Source organism: Stegodyphus dumicola, chromosome 7, assembly GCF_044657685.1.
Source record: "Stegodyphus dumicola isolate Sdum_Otavi_A_Nest chromosome 7, ASM4465768v1".
NCBI lineage: Eukaryota > Metazoa > Arthropoda > Arachnida > Araneae > Eresidae > Stegodyphus > Stegodyphus dumicola.
Window position 1 is genome coordinate 179,379,589 of NC_140774.1, and position 20,836 is coordinate 179,400,424.

At 35.6% G+C, this 20,836-nt stretch overlaps 1 non-coding gene across 1 annotated transcript; it reads right to left on the reverse strand.

Annotated features, from left to right (window-relative positions):
* Positions 1-16,917: 16,917 nt before the first annotated feature.
* On the reverse strand, positions 16,918-16,990 carry TRNAT-CGU (transfer RNA threonine (anticodon CGU)). Its single transcript has one exon. It is a non-coding gene; the product is annotated as a tRNA-Thr (tRNA).
* Positions 16,991-20,836: the final 3,846 nt, after the last annotated feature.

Here is a 20,836-nt window from a genome sequence, read left to right on the forward strand (position 1 = left end):
CTTACCAAATTATGTGATTCAAATCTTATTTATTGCAACAACTTAAGCTATTATGACACTTTGAATTTCACAAGAGGCCTTTGCTTTTACAACTGCATTTATTTGTGGAACACTTCCTTTTGGAATGGCTGAGTGTACATATACTCCTCTCTTTTCGACCTACACCAGAGCATATCTGTGATTGTCGACATGCACCGGTGAGGGTCCGAATGTACAAGAATGTAAAGAAGTATTCGATCTTTCACCGACGTATTTGGTGAATGTTGACATTCTCCGGTGAAAGTCGACATTCTCCAATTTCGGTCTTTCACGGTAACATATACATAGCATCAAACTTTAAAGAAACCGCTAATGTATAATGAATAAAATAATAGGTATGATTAGGGTTTCTAAAACTAAAAATGTAACGGAATTTATTATCAGCCATTTTAAAGTACACGCAAGAAGATTTCAGCCTTAATATGCAGATGTTCAATTTAAATTCGTTTAAAATACATGGTGCATTCTGAAAGCTGATGTTTTAGAAAGGATATCAGGAAAGGCAAGGAGAGTGAGTTAAATTATAAATCTTTTGAAATGTACGCCCACATTAGGATTTTAAAGTATTTTTCATGAAAGTAATCTTATTAGCGGTCCTTATTTAAGATGCTTTTATGGGTATCTAGAAAATGGCGATATGAATTGTCGACTGGGACTTTGAAAAACAAGAAATAATTTCGTACCCATTTAAAATTACCTTGCGTGTGCTTCATTCATAAGTATTTACAGAATTTTAAAACGTTTATCATTCAGGAAAGAGCTATTTCCAGGATGAAAGCAAACTATGAATTTTAACTGCTTGTTGAATTTAAACCTGAATTAGTTTCTTAAAAAAGATCATTAATTCTTTGGAAGAAATCTCCTAATTTTTTACCAAGGTGCACAAGTTTAAGCGAAGAATTTCAGAAAAATCTTTTCTTATTATCCATATCAGCTAGAAGAAATTTTTTTTTTTAACCGCAGTTTGATAAACGGATTGTAGGAGGGTGGGAAAGAAACTATCGAAGTAGTGGGGATTCGAAAATACTTAACCGTCATATTAATTCTACGAATTCGTCATGTTACCTAATTCAATTCATTAACTAAAACTAACTGCTCCACTAAAAGTAATAAAAATAAGAATTTTTAATTTTTAAATTATAATTCATGTTTAACTCTTTGAAAAGTGAAGCGTTCCCTAACCTGCATATTAAAATACTGAACCGCCCGAAATGGTCTTCGAAGTGTCACAGCAATTTCATCTCCGCCTCATCCATTAACGCACAAAGGAGAATGAAGATTACAAATGATATCCTTTCTATTTCTAACAAATAAAGATAAGGAATCACAAATAAATCTGTCTGCAAAATAATGATACAATGCATTTAGGGAAACTGCACCTGCTACCGTATACCTTAGGGGAGGGAAGAAAACAATATCGGAATTTCGTCCGTTTCGGGCGGTTGTGGTCATTTGAATGAAAGGCCGTCTGGGGCGTTGTGGTCTTCAAAGACTTAAGAAATGTTTACGGGGTTTAAAGAAATCTTTAATTTTAAGTGCATTTTCTTAGACTATTTTACTTGTACATGCTATATATACGTGTGTGTGATGTACCAGCTTTTGTCCGGAATAAATAGATTGGTGAAGAAATATACATGCAGTCGTAGCTTAAATTATCAGACGATAAGTTTAAAAAACATGATCCATTTATTATTGGTCAGGAGAAATAGTTACAAAAATCATATTTCCGGAGTAAATAAAAAAGAATTACTAATAACTTTTTGTATGAAGTTTACTGCATCGTTACATTAAAGAAAAGATCCCGATATTCCTTTGCGAGTCCTTTTATACCCTCTGGAAAGGCGGAGCTTCAAAGAAATGACGTCAGCCATTCCAGATCGCTTTAAATATCTACAGAACATTCTATAACTGTACGTGTAGAAAAAGGAGGAAAAAACAACTTGACTACGGGGCTGTGGGTTTAATTCCACGTACTTTCAAATAAGAGACCGTCGCCATTAAAAAATGAAAAGAACATACAGTGAGACTTTTAAGTGTATTTTTGACTATGGAATTTTATTATTGCATATATATCGGAATACTGAAATATTTGCAGGTTTTTGAAGAGATTTGATTAAGGAAATAATGGAATTTGTTCGTCACAATGTGCTTTAGTACATCTTAGCGAAATGTGTTAGAATATTTTTTTTAATTCAGAGCTTGCTTCTTAAAATAATAACCTTTATTATGTACTTTAATAAAACGGTTTTAACAAAAAATTAATAGTTAGTAATTTTAATAAAAAAGGCTTCGAGTACTAACCGAAGGGCTACTCTTGGTCACTCTTGGTCACTCTCACTCTTGGCTACTCTTGGTCTACTGCTCTTGGTCATGTCGAATCTTTCAAAGTTGTTTATATTATATTTCTCATTTACTTCGGCAATCAGCATGTATTCAGATTTCTTTCAAATTATTTCAATCAAAGAGTGAAAACTTCACAAATTTTTATATTTGATCTAATTTCGTTTCAGAACGTTTTATAATTAATTAACAATGTTTTACTTATTTTAAAATGGGAAACTTGGCTTTTATACTTTTAAACAACTTGCTTTAAGCATGCCAAAGGTCACAGAATCCTACTGGAAACCCACTCGATGCATTATAGAAGCTCCTCCCTGGGTTGCGACGCCAATGTGCATTTAACTATCATGCAAAACTAACAGCAAAAGTATAATTTCAATGATTTAGAAATTAGAGGTAATGAATAGCAAGATGCGGTTTTTCACAGAAATGCGCAGGAAGATATGGAATGCTTTTAAAAACGAAAAATTATTACTGCAAATAAACACATTTTAGGTGAAATCACAGATGTACACAGATCGGCTGAGATTGTTAGGAACACTGAAAGAAATTATTCACCATCCTATGATAGAAATTACAACTGAAGCCTCTTTGGTGCTTCAAATAGTGTCATCCATCTTTGACGGGTATTTTCGGGAATGACGGTGGTCTCACTGAATTATTGTAATTATAGTTGTGTTGTGAATTATGCTGCGCTACACTACAAACTCTAACATAACCAAAGTACCATTTGTTGGTGAAATATGTAATTATTTTGGCAATAAAATACTTCATGACTACAGAAATCCCGTGCTCATTTCTGTGAAAACTGCAGTGTTTCTGGGAAACTGAATCTGTACTTCTCGAATTATTAATTTTTAGTCCAATTTGGGCAATTTGCACAGAAGGGCCATTAATTTCGTTCTGGCATTTTGTGTTGGTTCACAATAAACGGCATTGCACTTTTCAAAATGTTGCCACCAAATTTTACAGCCCTGCATAAATTTAAACAAATTAAATAATGAAGGATTTGCATGAATGTATGTACGTTTCTCGCACTTTGCAAAAACAATGGCACATAGAGACATCGAATTTTGAATAACATAGTCCTCCACTCGAATATGGACATCTGGAAGGCCGAATTTGAAATTTGGAATTTGTTTTATTATGTATTTCCTATTTTGTAAAAGTTTAACGATTTGATTAACAAACTCAACGATTTGAAAGCGAGCAATGGCGACATTGTACGGGAGGGGGGAAACATTTTTATCCCCAGCACACGAGACTGTCTATCGGAAATCCTTACGATATACTGTTTTTAAATATTGTGTGGTATTGTTTGAATTGTATTTTATGCGGTGTAATTACGAAGAACTTATACTTAATAAGATACTTAATAAGAAATAATAACAATTAATAATAATTAATAACTTATACTTAATAAGAAGAAGATACTTAATAAATAAAAATAAGATAAAAGCTGAAAGCTTTCAAACTTTTTTTTCTTTTAGCAGAAAGGGCATTAGCCCAGAAGGGCTATTAATTAGGTTTTGGCATTTTGCATTGATTCACTATAAACGGTGAATCACTTTTTCAATTGTTGCCACCAAATATTATCGCCCTGTATTATGTTTAAAGAAATTAAATAATGAAGAATCTGCTAAAATGTATGTATGTTTCTCGCAATGTGATTAAACAACGGCATCTAGAGCCATCAAATTCTGAATAACGTACGTCTCCACCCGAATATGGGCATCTGGAAGCCCAAATTTGGACTTTGGAATTTGTTTTATTATCGATTTCATATTTTGTCAGACATTAAAGAATTTTTGATTAAGAAACTCAACGATTTCAAAGCGAGCAATGGCAACACTGCACAAACAAACAAAAAAAAAACAAAAAAAAAAAAAAAAAAAATCTCCTGCACGTGAGACTGTGTATCGGAAATTCTAAAGATATGCTCTTTTTAAATTATTTTGTGATACTGCTGTTGAATTTAATTTTATGGTTTAAGTGCGAACAACGAGATATTTAATAAATAAAAGTAATACCCAAAACGCTAAAAAAAAAAAAAAGCCCCTTTGGGCGTAATATAAAATCTGAAAGTTTTCAGATTTTTTATTTTCATTTTTTTCTTTTATTCATTTTTTCTGTTACTTTTGGATCACCTTGTATCATACTTTAAAGCGAAATACCGTATTAATCCAATATTAGCATCAATTAATATTGAAGAACGAATGATGATCCAACAGAAAGCGTGACCTTATCTAGTTTTAGAGACAGACAGCTTGGTTGAAGAGTTTGAAGGGCTTCATCTTATTTCCCGTGCGACTTGCTATGTTTTCTGCTCATTAGGTAACTATATGCGCAATAGACTGTTGATTAATCTCCAGGATTTCAGAAAAGATCATCCGGATGTCTTTCTTCTAAAGCCATAGAGTTCTAAACGCCATGGAATTTTTTTTATTCGAAAATGCCTAGTAAAGATGCTATGGACTGTGACTTTATTTTTAATAAATAAAGTGAAATAGAAATGATTGAGACTGGTGTATTAACGAATTAACTTTTAATTTTTAAGACCTCTATATTGCAAACGATTTATGAATATGGCAGACTCTTTTACGTTACATGATGCATCTAAGACATGTTACCGCCGAAACAAAATTAAATCACACAGTCTGCTGCTTAGAATAGACAAAAGTACGACTGTAAACTCCAATATTTTTTTTTCTGATTTCCGTTTAATTTCCAGAAACTAAAAGACAATTTCATCTTCTAGGGATGAAGCATTTATTTTCCCTACATTTCAAAATCAGAAATTCCACATCCAGTAGACCCATTTTAAGCATTTCCCACAGCAAGTAAAGATGCAATAAAACTTGATTACTTTTATGGAGTAAACGATTGCTTTTAATTTGCATAATATAGTCGTTCGCAAATGTTTGCCAAATGTTGAGTTTATTTAATGCGTCATTTACGGATAAGCGTGCACTGCGTAAGTTTTCGAAAAAGGTGAGAATAAATTATTTACTAATTATTTATTTCATCTTCATGTAAACATAAATTACAAAAGCGTTTTTAAAAATATAGTAATATAAAAAGATTCAAAGCTGCATAATTTCAATTACAAAGGCAAGTATCGAGCAATTAAAATTGACTTGTAAAGTAAATATGTTCTGCATAACGGTGTTGGCAGAGTATTGATAAAGACGGGCTTTGGAATTATAGGTTAACTGACACTTCTGTATACACTTCTGTATTAACCGACACTTCTGTATACACATGTTGGTGACAGTGGCAATAATTATAGCTGATATAATTTTAAAAGAAATTTCGATTATGTTTTCTTTATCAATCGATTTGATGAAAAAGTATGAAACAAGTGCTAAATAAGCTTGAAATAGGTTTAATATTGGTGTTTGGAGAAAGCTTAAGAGCTTCATTTGGATTGGAAAGGTTTGGTTTAGACACTGGATGAAAAATGCTTCATGCATGAAGCATAACTCAACGTTTCATATCAAGCAGAGAAAAATTGCAATGTAATTGCATTTAATATCATAGGTGTTGCATTGAGAGATAATTGAAACTTTGCTAACAGACAGTTATTGAGTACCTGGATCCTCAAATTAACAGACAGTGCACACTTCCTAATAATCAACAAAAGCCTTAGTTCCGTGAGTTTCCGCTAACAAGAGGTATGACTTCACATGAAATTAAGAAAACGTTAGGAGAAAGAAAAGAAGAAAACGTAACATAAGAAAACGTTATTATGGAGATAACATAAATATTTGTGAATGTCTGTATTTGAAATATGCATGTTATTTATTATATCGTATTCTCTAGAAAATTTATTTCGCTTTTCAATATGTAATTACCTTGAATGAGAACGGATATCTCCCATTTTAAGGGTTTAATAATCTTAATAATAATATATTGCAAAATTATTGATGTATCTGAGGCTCTCTGAATATCTGTACTCTCATGGTAAAAGGAATGTTTTCTTTTTTTATTGCATGCTTGGTGGCGCAGCTGGAAAGCATGTTCTCCCAGCAATTAGAAGTTTCTAGGTTCAAATGTCTAGGAAAGCATCACTGATTCTTCGTGATGTCTGAAAATAACAATGGAAAAACAAATCAACTCACGGAGGAAACTCACGGCTGATTATCAGGAAGAGTCCGCTAAATAACAGTGCACTGTCTGTTAATTTTAGAATCCAGGTACTCAATAGCTGTCTGTTAGCTTATGAAGGTATAATTTCAGATAATAGGCTAGCTTGGAACTATCATATGTTGTTGTAGTAGTAGTGTCCATATATTACATGCAACAATAGTTGCTACAGCTTACTCCAAAGAGAGGCTTCAGTTCTATTTTAGAACCCCAGTTTTGAGGGAGAGCACCCTGGGGGAATCCGAGGGTCTCCCATCCTTCTCCACTTTCACAGGACTTTCAGCTCGCCGCATATTAGGAGTGCTTCCATACCACACCGACACTATACATTTACAAACATCCATGTCTTCTGCGGGATTCGAACCCGGGACCTTCGGTACCGTAGTAGGCTCTCCTAACCACTATACCGTCTAGGCAACGGAACCATCATATAAATTACGTATATTAAAAGTAAACTTCTAATAGTGACTAACTCGCTGAAAACTACTACAACCAGAACTTGGGGAATTTCTTCAAAAATATCTGGTATCGTAAGGTGATTGAGAAGATTCTCCTACTTCTGCTTGGGAGTATGGCTCTTAATAAACGTGCTCAAATACAAATACTTTCCTTACATCGTTTATTTCTTCTACAAATCACTAAAGCTTACCGGACAACTCCGACAAGTTCTTTACAAATTTCAGCAGGTATTCCTCCAATAACAATCACTCTACTCAAATAAGGGATTAGAACCAAAGTAACAAGTCTGCGACAACAAAGTTCCTATAAAAGCCGCTAAATGAGCAGAAAAAGCTGAAAGTTTTTCAGACGGAACAGCTGTTCATTCGGTGGTTTCCTGCTTAACTAGACTCTACAACTCGAGCCTGGACTAAACTGTGGCCGACAATAATTTGTTCGACTGAGATGGAGGGGATCCAGACTTCTATATAAAGGGCGACTGGTCACTTCCTCCCCACTCACATTTTAAGTGGGGGAGAATGCAAAGATTTTTTTCTTTTTTTACCACGTGCCTTCGTAGTGCACCTCTAGCCAGCAATTGGGAGGTTTGAGTTCGAATCTTAGCGAAGGTATTGTTGGATTTTCATGTTTCTTTCTCCGAAAAAGGAAAAAAAAAAACACTAATGATTTTGCAATGCATGCACAATAAATGCAACATTTTAGCGATATTTAATGCATGGCGTCTTTTAAATCTTCCAATGATATTAAGTGATCTTTTTCTAATATCGGACTTTCTGTAGGCTCTGTAATAAAAAGTCTAAGGGTTAAGTCTAGTGTTTTTCTGTTGAAAATATAAGCTACTCAAATCTCAAAGAAAAATATATATATTATATATGTAAGAAAAATAAAGAATATGTAAAAGGTTAAATTAGCAACGTAAAATTTCCTTCTGTATTCTAAAAATAGTAACCCCTCTCTGCACTGCGTCATTTCGAGACTATTCTATGTCATATGATTCTTACGTAATTATGATGATGTAAATGGATCTAAAACTCAACCAGCCGATAGTAATTTCACAGCAATATTAACTATCCAATAAAAATGCTTTGAGAACCAAAACTAACTCAGTTTCACTTAAGATTTCATCCTAAACATGGTCACTTCCTCCTTGCTCACTTGCTTTCCACGCTTTGGCCTAGCTATAATGCGCCGACTTATAAGATCGACAGAATAACAAATCGGCCATAATGCTGCCTATTTGTGCAAACAGAAATTACTTTCTGGCCAACCCAATATTATCAGAAGGACATATTGGGAAAAGTGCAGAATCGCCCACTGCTGGGCGCGTTTTTAAGAATTGCACATACTCGGTATCCATGTACACGTCGACCTATTTTCACTTAAAAAAAATTCCAGAATTGCCCAAAAATGGCATTGCGCACTCCCTTGATTTTATCCATGTACACATCGACCTATTTTCACTTTAAAAGACAAAGAAAATTGACAAAAATCCAATTCTTCTTACTCTTGTAAAAAGCGCCAAACAAATAAGTGGGTGATTCTGCACTTTAGCCGACATATTTATACCAAGCTTCAAGTGATTCTACGAAACAGGTGCACAGCTTAAATAATCAAGCCTTCATTATTATTGTTAAATCAATGAAACTGTTTTACGGAAGCAAATAGAGATTCTCCCCATTGCGTTAATTTACGTGAAATAAGATCTATAGTTACCTTCATTATTTGGCTTTACCAATTCGAACATGTGATTTTAATCATATATTTTAATATGCCCTATACCTCTTTAACTTCTAGAGAACTATTTCTTAAATTTAGGTCTATCGTAACTGTTTAGCTTAAAATTGTCTTAAAAAAACCCGCATACAAAAATCATATATTTTTAATCTTATAATTTTTATGGTTTCTAATTAATTATTATTATTATCCCAAAGGGGGTTAACTCACAACGGCTATTAGTCTCAAAACGGAATTTTGCGTCGAGTCAATATAAACGGTTGCACCACTTTTCAAACTGTTGCCCTGTATTATATTATTATCGCCCCATATTATATTTAAAGAGACTAAATAATGAAGAACTTGCATGAACGTATGCATATTTCTCGCATTCTGAAAAAACAATATACCCTAGAGCCATCAAATTCTGAATAACGTAGTCCTGCACTCGAATATGGGTACCAGAAAACCGATATTTGGAATTTCGAATTTGTTTTATATTTTGTAAAACTTCAACGACTTTTTAATTAAAAAACTCAACGATTTCAAAGCGAGCAGTGGCATCACTGTACGAAATAAAATACTTTTACCTCCAGCGAGTCTATCGGTCTATCAGTGTCTATCGGAAATTCTAAAGCTATGCTACTTTTAAATATTTTTAGTCCAAATGCTTTCGAAATGTATATGTGTGTGTAAATGAAAAAAAAAAAAAAAACCGCCCCTTTATTTGTAATATAATGCCTGAAAGCTTTCAGATTTTAATTTTTTCCTTTATTACTCATCCTTTATATTTTTATTACTTTACTTTTTTGAAATTCAAATGTTATGTTACTCAAGACTGTGATCTGTATTTCTCAGATTGCACATTTTTATTCTGAATTTATTTACTAATATTGAAATTTATTACTTGATCTTATTATGCCTGAAAATATAATACGTATGAACTTCCATCAAACAGTTGCAGATATAGTGACTTTAATGTTTTCAGCTGAACTGCTTCCTAAGATTAGGTTCAATATTTGAATATGGCAAAACATAAAAGAGCTACGTGCATAAGGGCAGGAATGGTTTCAGGGAGTATTTTCTAAGGCAGCCTGAACCGTATTCGCATTATAAATGGGAAAAAACCACGAAAAACCAACCAAGCATCCAGCGCATTCATACGGATTTGAATCCGGATCGAATTACAAGTATACAGCGGTCTTAACCTTTATATCCGGTTTAACCCTTTCCGGCACACTATCTCATAAATTCGGAGTTTTGTTAAAAAAAAAAAAAAAAAAGAGGTAGGCAGTCTAATTAGCCCTAAAGGAGTACACAAGTAAAATTTTGTGAAGATAGCACTTATCGTTTTAATTCTGTGGGTGTATCCAAAGTGGCAGACTGATTGAATAGAACTTCGAAAAGAGTGCTGAAACGAGCATTGCTGTCAATGAACTGACCCAATGAGATGCGGAAAAACGAAGAATACAGACTCTCAGTTGTCCTAGATTATCGGTGAGCCCCGTCTGGCACATCTAGGGTTCGCCGTTTCATTTTAGGCAAAATTTCAAGGTAAAAATTTAAAACTAATATAGAATAATTAGATTAGCATACAGCCAAAAAAATAACACAGAAATTTCTTTTCAATCAATTCCTTTTATACCCTAAAAAAAATCTGGAAGATTTCTTTGAAAAATGAGGGTCTTAAAAAACTAAACATGGCAAAAATATATGGACTGGTTTGTGTTGAGCTGCCATCTACTATAAATAAAGAAGGTTCAGAGTAACCTATGGTAACTTATAAATCCTTTTTCGTTCAATTTCTCTATGCGTACAGAAGGAAATTTTTAGGTGTGTCCAGACTGGACAGACTGTGCCGCAAAGGGTTAAGGCCAGCATTGGAATGTATTACTTGAGTTCTGCAAACAATACGGCAAATGACTAAATCAGTATCCTTATCTTCATGATGATAGGGACATTATTTCACACACTTCAATGTATTATGCCCCCCCCAAAGAAAACGCAGCTATACATATAACTGTGAACAGTATTTAAGAAAAGAACAACGAAAAACTATGAAAATATTTCGTATGGAAAGTAAAGGTTAAAACTGCGTTTTAGCAAAGGACGGAGAGTAGTACTTCAATATTATTCGATAGTCTACAAGAAGTTAGTTCTAGGAGAAGGTTTGGTTTGGGTTTTTTTGGTTTGGATTTGTTTGGTTATGCCAAAGCACTCGAGGGCTCTCTGGCTAAGGGGAGGGATGCCTTCGTGGAGGACTTTCTAAGGGAACTGTCTCGTATACACGTTACATATAGGGATAATCTCGAAAACGCCCATGCAGCCAGCCCGTTCGAGAAATTCAAACCCGGGACTGAACTACCAGTGTTCAGTGACTTTAACCGCTCGGCCGCTGGTGTTCAAGAACTTACCGCTTGGCCTCTCGAAAAAGGAAATCCTAAAAAAAGAGATAAATAATCGTCTTCAGGTAACAAAGCATTAAATTTTGTCTATTAGGAAATGTAATTTTGTACAGTTTTGCTTCTGTAAAATAGCTTTAAATATTTGCAGAGAGATAGCTCGAGTACTTTCAGCGGTTTTTCGAAATGGTAATATTTTGTATATTGTAAGTTTTCATTTAAATTTTCCGGGATCGCTCCCCATTTTAAAAGTAGCGCGTTTCAAAGGACATAAATGATTTCTGATTTATCTTATTTTCTCTAACATTCAAAAATTTATGAAAAGCTTTTACTTTTTGCAGAATCATTCAAATCTCTGTCTATAGTTTTGCGCATTATTTAAGGAGTTTATAAAAGCATTCAAAAAGTTCGAAGCCGCATGAAAAATATGCATAATATATGCCTTTTAGTTTGGCTGTTAACCATATACTCGAAAAAATGAATATCTTTTAAATGACGTTAAATTTATTCAAAAACTCACACTATGCTTCCCAATAATTCTCAGCCGACATTCAAAAAATAGGTCCCAGGCAAAACAGTGCGCTTTACTTGAAATATGACAAAGACCAATGTCTAGACAAAATAGAACTTGACCAAAAAGCGCAATACTCCCTTCCCTATAAAACCATTGCTCCTGTCCGGGAATCGACGACTGCTCACCCCTACCCCCTTTTCTAACTTCTGCCGGGGCGGATTCCGTCACCCTCCCCACCCTCTTATTTCTCTCTTCTCAAAGACTTGCATTTAATCGTCTCGTTTGCCACTCAGTGTTTGGGCAAGAGCTAACGCATGCGCTCTCTATTCGTCTTTGGCGCCACGATCGGACTTCAAGGAGACGTGCTTTGTGGTTTACTAGATGTTATTATTTATCACCCGTTTGGCGATATCAATAACTGTAAGTTGTTCGAAAAGTGCCAGCAAACTTATGACAGGTTTGCATTGCCGGCTAAGAGCTCTGAGCGACATGAAGAACCTTTTCAGGATTCGTTTATTGAAATTTATGATAAATATTGAATAGAACTACAGGTCGACTGTGAGTACAATGGAATGTGGGGGGGATTTCATAAAATGGGTAATATTAAATAATTTTTATAACATTAAAAATAATGAACATTAAATAACACTTCTTGGCAAAAACTTAAGTAAATCTTCGTGGATTCTGTGCAATTCAGAAGAGGACCGCATGTTTTCATGTTTATACTACGTTTAAGGTTCAGATTCATTAAATTTATTGAACAAATTTCGATATGTCAGTGTCCGTGTATCGTCAATCAGTTTTGAGGTAAAGTGTTTTTGTTTAACCTTTACACATCTTATTCATTTTGATGAATTTGAATTCTTTTAAAAATCGCCTTGAGTGTTCACTTGAGTGGATCTTTAATATTTAAATACTTTTTAGCTCCAAATCCATGAAAAACTTAAAGTAAACATTGTAAGCCACAGTGTACGCTGTTGACGAAAAGCTAGTAAAACCCAATGCTTCAGAACAGACGCATGGTCCAAGATGCAAGCGGAATTGTTACCAAAACAAATTTTCTCTTTCTTCTCGATCTCGATTAGCACATGAATAAACCACGTATGCATAGAAATGATTGGTACCTTTCACACAAAAAGTTTGTACGTTATGAGTGATCCAAATTTAAGTAATTATAAAAATAGGGGGGATGTGAAAGTTTTCAGATTTTATATTAAGTCCAAAAGGGCCTTTGTTTAACATTTTTTGTGCTACTTTTTTTTTATTAAATATCATGTTCATCGTACTTCAACCATAAAATTCTGTTCAACAGCAATATCACAAAATATTTAAAATACAGCGTATCTTTAGAATTTCCGATACACAGTATCGCGCGCTGAAGATAATTTTTTTGGTAGTGTTGCCATTGCTCGTTTTGAAATCCTTGGGTTTGCTAATCAAAAATTCGTTTTACAAAATATGAAATAGATAATAAAACAAATTCCAAATTCGAAATATGGGCTTCCAGATGTCCATATTCGGGTGGAGGATTATGTTATTCAAAATTTGATGGCTCTAGGTACCGTTGTTTTATCACAATGCGAGAAACATACATACATGTATGTAGATTCCTCATTATTTAATTTCTTTAAATCGATACCCTTGATTATGCACTCGTAATAAAAATAATCTTTAGTTACAAACAATAGATTACATAAGTTGGGACAGTAGATGAGCTGATTAATTACGTAACTAACTTTCATTAGCTATACATAACAAATACGGGCTACTGCTGAAAGGGAAATGTTAGCATTTGTACTTCTTTTCATAATTCTTATTTCAATAATAATTTTAAGTTCTTACCTAATACTCTTAAAATATTACGGGATGAAAATTTACTCTGCGAGCCTTTTGTTCTGCAAATAAATCTATGGCATCGCCATAATTAACTTGATGTGCTGTTTGATTTTCGATTGCCAGAATTGTGAGACTTGATAAACGCTTCTGGCTCATCGATGATCTCAGATAGATTTTAATAAGTTTTAATTTGCTAAATCTTCGCTCCCAGCTTGCGGATGTAGTTGGAAGCATAGAGTAAATCAAAGCAATACAAATATTGCAAAAGGCATCCTGAAAATCATAGGTGTAGATCTGTTGCAAGAGATAAAAACCTCTAGCTTTTTTTATGTCGACGAATAACACTGGGGCTTGTTCTTTAAAACTGGCAAGTTCCTGACAGAACTCAAATGCGTTTAGAGATCTCACAGGGCAATAATATTTGGTGGCAACCATTTGAAAAGTGATACAGCCTTTTAAAGTTTTCAATACAAAATTCCAAAACGAAATTAAAAAGCCTTCTGGACTTACGCGCTTTGGACTAATTATTCTTTTAATTAAAACCACTGTATACGGTAGTTAAATTGTATACACACTGGTCTGCAAAAATTAAGGACGAAGTCGAAAAATTAGCATATCAGCTGAACGAAGAGGCAGAGCGAACAGAAAGACCAATCAGGAGATTAAGTAAGGTGATGTACGGTATCACATGCGCAGATATGCAGGTAGACGTAATGGGGGAGTGTCTAAGTAGTATAAAGCATGTTGTCGGTGTAAGATCAGTATTTCTGGCAAAGCGATTGCACGTCATATAGCAGTTAAAATCACACCGAGTTGCTGCCTCAGCGAGAAATGGCGAATAATCAATCTGTTAGACGACATCTGGATGCTTTTACCCGTGGTCGAATCATTGGGAAGTTGGAAGAAGGCCTCAGTGTGAGAAGTGTGGCTGCAGAGTTCGGAATTGCTCACAGCATCGTTTCACGACTTTGGAGACAATTTCAAACTACAGGAACAGCTATCCGGGGGTTTAGTAGTGGTCGTCCACGAGGAACCACACCCACACATGACCGGTATATTGCCTTATAGGCCAGAAGAAACAGGCGGCAGACAGCGGAGAAATCGCTAGACACACGACACAGGCGACTGGACGACCGATATCGCGTTTTACCGTGGCCAGAAGACTGCACGGTGGTGGTCTGTTTGCACGACGCCCTGTACGGTTTGTACCTCTAACGCCTGCCCATCGGAGAAGGCGTTCTCTGTGGTGCCGGGAACACCGGAATCGGAGAGACAATAAATGGGGACGATTACTCTTTACAGATGAGAGCAGATTCAGTCTGAGTAGCGATTCTCATCGCATACTCATCTGGAGAGAGCGGGGAAGCCGCAATCATCCCTCAAACATCGTTGAAAGGGATAGGTATGGAGGTGGCGGTGTTCTCGTTTGGGAAGGCATCATGCTTGGTAGTCGTACAGACCTTCACATCTTCGACGCAGGTTCAGTCGACGGGACCCGTTATTGTAACGAGATTCTTCTTCCATATGTGTGTCTTTTTAGAGTGGGTCCGCAGTTCCTTTTCATGGACGACAGTGCACCATGTCATCGCACAGTAGCTGCCGAACAGCTCTTAGAGAGTGAGGATTTAAACGTATGGATTGGCCGGCACGATCTCCGGATCTCAGTCCCATCGAGCATGTATGGGATTTTCTAGGCAGTCGCTTGGCAGCTCGTACCTTACCACCAGTAACGATTCCGGAGCTTCGATTGGCGCTGCAAGACGAATGGGCAGCAATGCCTCAACAACTCATTGACACCCTCATTCTCCGCATGGGCAGACGCTGTGAAACCTGTCTAGCAGTCAGGCGAGATCATATCCCCCTATTAAAGACCGGATGTTTCTTGCTGGACACCCATGACAGGGATTTTTCGGCCTTCAGTCGCATTGCGCTCCATGCTACTTTTTCAATAAAGCTTCTTTTTATCCCTCTGATTTCTCTTTTAGTAAGTGTTGCTTACATTACTCATGTCCTTACGTATTGGGGATCTTACGGTATTAAATGTGTTGATTTGGAAAGCTTTTGTACAAAGTTGTATTGAAAAAAACCGTCTCGGCCTTAATTTTTGCGCACCAGTGTATAGTCAGCACATTCATATAACATCTTTATGGTTTTATTTAATGCAGAAAAATTCCGAAGATCTTGAAATTTAAAACAATATTTTTTCTCATTTAAACTTTAAAAAAAATAAAATGGACTCTTGCATCATAATTCTAAACATCTCGATAACTACTCAAGAACAGAAAATTCATTAATACGGTTAGAGAGAAGAGGAACATCTAATAGTGAACGACCTTTCTGATGGAAATAAGCTTTCATTCAAATCATATTTGAACAATGAAGTATTAGGTTATGCATAGACTTCGAAAAGTCTGTTTTTAATCACATGTTTAGCATTTAATATTACGCAAAATAGTAATCTTAGTTTGAAGTAGATATTGATGAAAATTTTATAGATTTCGAGGGCGATCAGATACATGTCATTCTTCTTCAGGATCAAAAATGTCTTTTTTTTTTTTTTTTTCATAATATTAAATGTTACACTGGTTTGTTTCTCTCCCATTTTATTGAACATATATAACATTTTGATAATTGGAAAATCTTTCAGAATATGTGTGAATTAAAATATTTTTTAAAATTTAGTTATATTAGTTGATTAAAATACAAAAATTGAGGCATATGTATTATCACAGACTTACAACTCAGGAAACGATTTTATCGCAGCAGATGATTTCTCCTTATGTATGACATTATCCTATTAACATGTAATAAACATGTAATGAACATGTAATAAATACACCGAGATTTTTTTATGTGATTATAAAACTGTTGCCAGGTGAAACGGTGTAGCACCAGGGTACCAGCGCAGAAAGCAATCCCTATAGAATAAATGTTCTCTCCGAATATTTATGCGAAAATAAATTAATTACATTTAAGTTACTCTTCACTATATTGAACAAGAAGAGGAATGAACAATACAGAAAGTGCAATTATGTGGTAGTTAACTAAATATATATTTATATAATTTTTCAAATAACAATAATAATGATGATAATATAGTAATTAGGTGGAGAGGGTGGCACTTGAAATATACTGAAGTCTTCTTAAATATAGTCGTTGACATCATATTTCCAAATTTTAATTGTTTCCTTGTAGCGACATTATTCAAAGCAAGAGACATGAAAAATGAGCAATGCCCTCGCCAGGATTCGAACCACAGACCTCTTCAATACGCGTCGAGCGTGCTGACCACTACACCATGAAGGCGGGAGAAATACTTTATATACCATTTAAAGGGCGACTGTGGATTAGGGGACACAGTCGCCAAATCCTGGTGGTGGAAAATCAACATCAACCACCGTTTTAGTTCGGGCGCCACTGTAGAGACATTAGGTATTTTTTTAAGCAAGAGAGTTAAAAAATGACCAATGCCCTCGCCGGGACTCGAACCACGGACCTCTCGAATACGCGTCGAGCGTGCTGACCACTACACCACAAAGGCATGCTAAGAAAGCGGGAGAAGTACCTTATATACTTACTAAAAGTGCACTGACTGTTGTAAAAAACTTAAGCTAGGTTGAAAATAAAACGTACGGAGCTGCATAATATTTTATTCTTCATGAATTCTCTTATTTCTTACCATGGAGTGTTACCAGTCTGTCGGAGAACACAGCTATTGCAGTTTGCAAGATTTTCGACTAGTTCTACAGGAATATACCGAGACAAGACAGGAATACCACAGCACGGAACGTATAACGAATGGATTTATCAATGAGTAACTTGGTATCAGATAGAACCCTATTTCGAATTAAAGGGAGTTTAAGTTTCGAGCTTTACACGATCGAAGCTTATTGATGATTGGATTGGGAAGATCACCGAAAAGCTAAGGGATCTGCTAGCCAGTCTAGCTCAAGATAGAGGAGTTCTGAAGAATTTTAGATTATTTTTTAGTTTTTTCTTCTTGTTGAACATTACCGCTTCTTTCGAATATTATTATACTGGTATTCATTTGAATTTTTCATTTTGTTAGTCAAGTCTCAAGTCAAGTGAATGTGAGTTTGTCAATGTTATATGACTGGAGTAAATGCATTCTGAGGCAGGATCGCTGTGTCGTCGGCATACATTGCGAGACTGCGAAATATCGTTTAAGTAGATATTAAATAAAGTGAGCCCGAGGAGGGACTCTTGTGGAACGCCTGCTAAGATTGCTTGAAGGGTAGAGTTTGTATCAGAAACGCGAACGACAAAGCATCTATCTGTCAGGTAGGCTTTAATTATGCTTGCAATATACCCTGGGAATCCCAGGCTGTGAATTTTATACATAAATACATTCAGCCAGCAGCGATCGAAAGCTTTGAAATTATCCAGAAAAAGGTCTGCAGTGTATTTTGTCTTTTCAAAGGCTCCAGAAATTATTTCAGCAACACGGTAGAGTTGGTTAGTAGTTGATAGTTTCTGTCTGAAATGAAATTGATGTGGGATCAGCATATTATTTTGATCCAAATCGTATTTCATTCTCCTAAGAATGATCACTTCCATGATATTACTTAGTGACAGGAATAGGATTATTTGTCTATAACATCCAGGTGCAGTTGACGCCATATTTGGCTTTAGGACTGGTGTTATTGTCGCCATCTCCTAGATGTCAGGGAAATTTAATTATGGCAAAGCACACTAGGGCTATCTGCCTAAGGGGAGGGATGCCTTCGTGGAGGACTTTCTAAGGGAAACTGGCTCGTATACACGTTACACATGGGGAAAACCACGAAAACACCCAGGCAGCCAGCCCGTTCGCGGGATTCGAACCTCGGACCGAACTACCAGTGTTCAGCGACTTTACCGCTCGGCCGCTGGTGGGCCCGGAAAAACTGGAGTAAGGTTGTTTGTCCGTGACACTGTGTACTTGATGGACTTGTGCAACCGATTTAGACGACGTTTGTCGACCGGATGTCTTATATGTTGTCACTGCGTCCTGCCAGCATTTTTCTCCTTAACAAGCTTCTTTACATCTTCAGATCGTTTAGAATTTTGATTTTTAACTTCCTTGCTCCAATTGCCTTAGAGCCCACCAGCGGCCGAGCGGTAAAGTCGCTGAACACTGGTAGTTCGGTCCGAGGTTCGAATCCCGCGAACGAGCTGGCTGCATGGGTGTTTTCGTGGTTTTCCCCATGTGTAACGTGTATACGAGCCAGTTTCCCTTAGAAAGTCCTCCACGAAGGCATCCCTCCTCTTAGGCAGATAGCCCTAGTGTGCTTTGCCATAATTAAATACACCACCACACCAATTGCCTTAGATTGCGGAGATGAATTCTTCAATTCCTTGATTAGACTTTGTAGCGACATTAAGTTATTTTGAAGCAGTAAACACGAAACGTGAGCAGTACCCTCTCCGGGGCTCGAACCTGGACCTCTCGAATACACACCGAGTGTGCTACCGTTACACGACGAAGGCATGCATGCAGAATGATGGGAGAAATGAACGTTACACTTGCCTCGCATATCCTATTGTTTAGAACACAGAAAAAGGTGGAAATGAAAATTAAAAAAAAAAAACACTAACCCAAAGGTGATTTTTATTATTCTAATGTCCTATACAGTATTAATTTAAGGATTAGTAATTTTCAATTGCAAATTACAGAAATTCTCGAAAAACGTTCTTGGAAAAATATTTAAAAAATTCAGTCCAAGTTATACATAAAGTTCGTTGTACCCAATTTTTATACATCTGAAAGTTTTCTGTAGCTGTATAAAATAATATTAAGTCTATGGGAAATTGAATGGGACTAACACGTTTGTTCGTTATATTCGGAGTTCGTTCTAAATTAGGTTCACTATAGCGGAGTTTCACTGTATTAAAAATTCTGTAAACGTAAGAGTATCGCTAATCCCTTATATAGTAAAAACACGTATCGGAGATTGCGATAACAGATAACATTTTACGTTCTGCTCCAGTTAAGGACGGCTGAGCAAGAGATTCACTCTACTAAATGCACTTAGCCACGAGGTATCGCTTACCACTCTTTAGTACGGGCGCCACTGGAGAAATTATGTAGGTTTTATGAAACCCGGGAACGTGATGTATCTATGAAAACGCTAGGATTTGAACCATGGATCTTCTAACTGCTAGCTAAACACATTAATCCTTTACAACATGCGAGCACATACGGAGGAAAGGCGATAATTTCTAGTGTGATCAATAATTGGCAAGTCAACTGAGATGGAGCAAGAGAGTAATATAATTTCAGAAATTATCCTGCTTCTGAAATTCTTCCAGAGCATCTTTACCTTCCGATTAGTGTTAGCATTTTAAAGCATTCACAAGAAAAGCATTTTATTTTCCTATAAGAAATTGGTCCGTTCTTAATTATGTTAGCAGCTGAAGCGAAATCAATTAAATGAGATTTAAATAAAGTATTTTTTAAAAATGCATATTAAATTCCTTTCTGGCTGTTAAACAATGTTAAATTTTAGTTCTCTTATTTATCTTATTAAATATATTAACTACGATTAAGAAAGATTACGAAATTATATGAAATTGGTCCAAGTTCTTAGTTATCTTAGCAGCTGATGGAAGCGAAATCAATTAAATGAGATTTAAATAAAGTATTTTTTAAAAATGCATATTAAATTCCTTTTTGGCTGTTAAACAATGTTAAATTTTAGTTCTCTTATTTATCTTATTAAATATATTAATTACGATATTTGAATTTCAGAGTAAAATAAATTAAGTGGCTTTTCCAATAAAACCTAACACATGAACGCATAAGGAAAACAATTGTCTTCAGCTTTCGTATCCGCAGAACATAAAAATTAATTAATTTTACCCTCTCCAGCACGCTACGTTTTAAAATTGGAATTTCGACAAAAAAAAAAAAAAAAAAAAAGTAACGCAGTCTAATCAGGTCTGGAAGAGTACACAGGTAAAATTTTGTGAAGATAGCACTTATCGTTTTAATCCTGTGGTTGTGCCCGAAGCGGGCACACTGAATGAACAGAGCTTCGAAAAGAGTGCTGAAACGAGCATTGCTGGGAAGCGCGTAAAAGAGTAAGAGATTTTGCCTACGATTAAAAAACACTAGATTCTGAATATCGTAGCAGATTAAGCATTACACAGGGTGTGCCACGAGGCCTGCTACTCTACATCTCCCTAAAAAAGCTCTTATTGGTTATATAATGATTACATGCGTATAAATGGAAAAAAAAGTAACGCGGTATATGACAGTTACTTTATTTACATTTCACTTTTACACTTTCGTCTATTTTTTGCATGGTGGTACTTTTCGAAGAAAGCGAAACCACCTTCGAAAAAACACAACCTACCATTGCATGTTTTTCACATGTACCGGGAT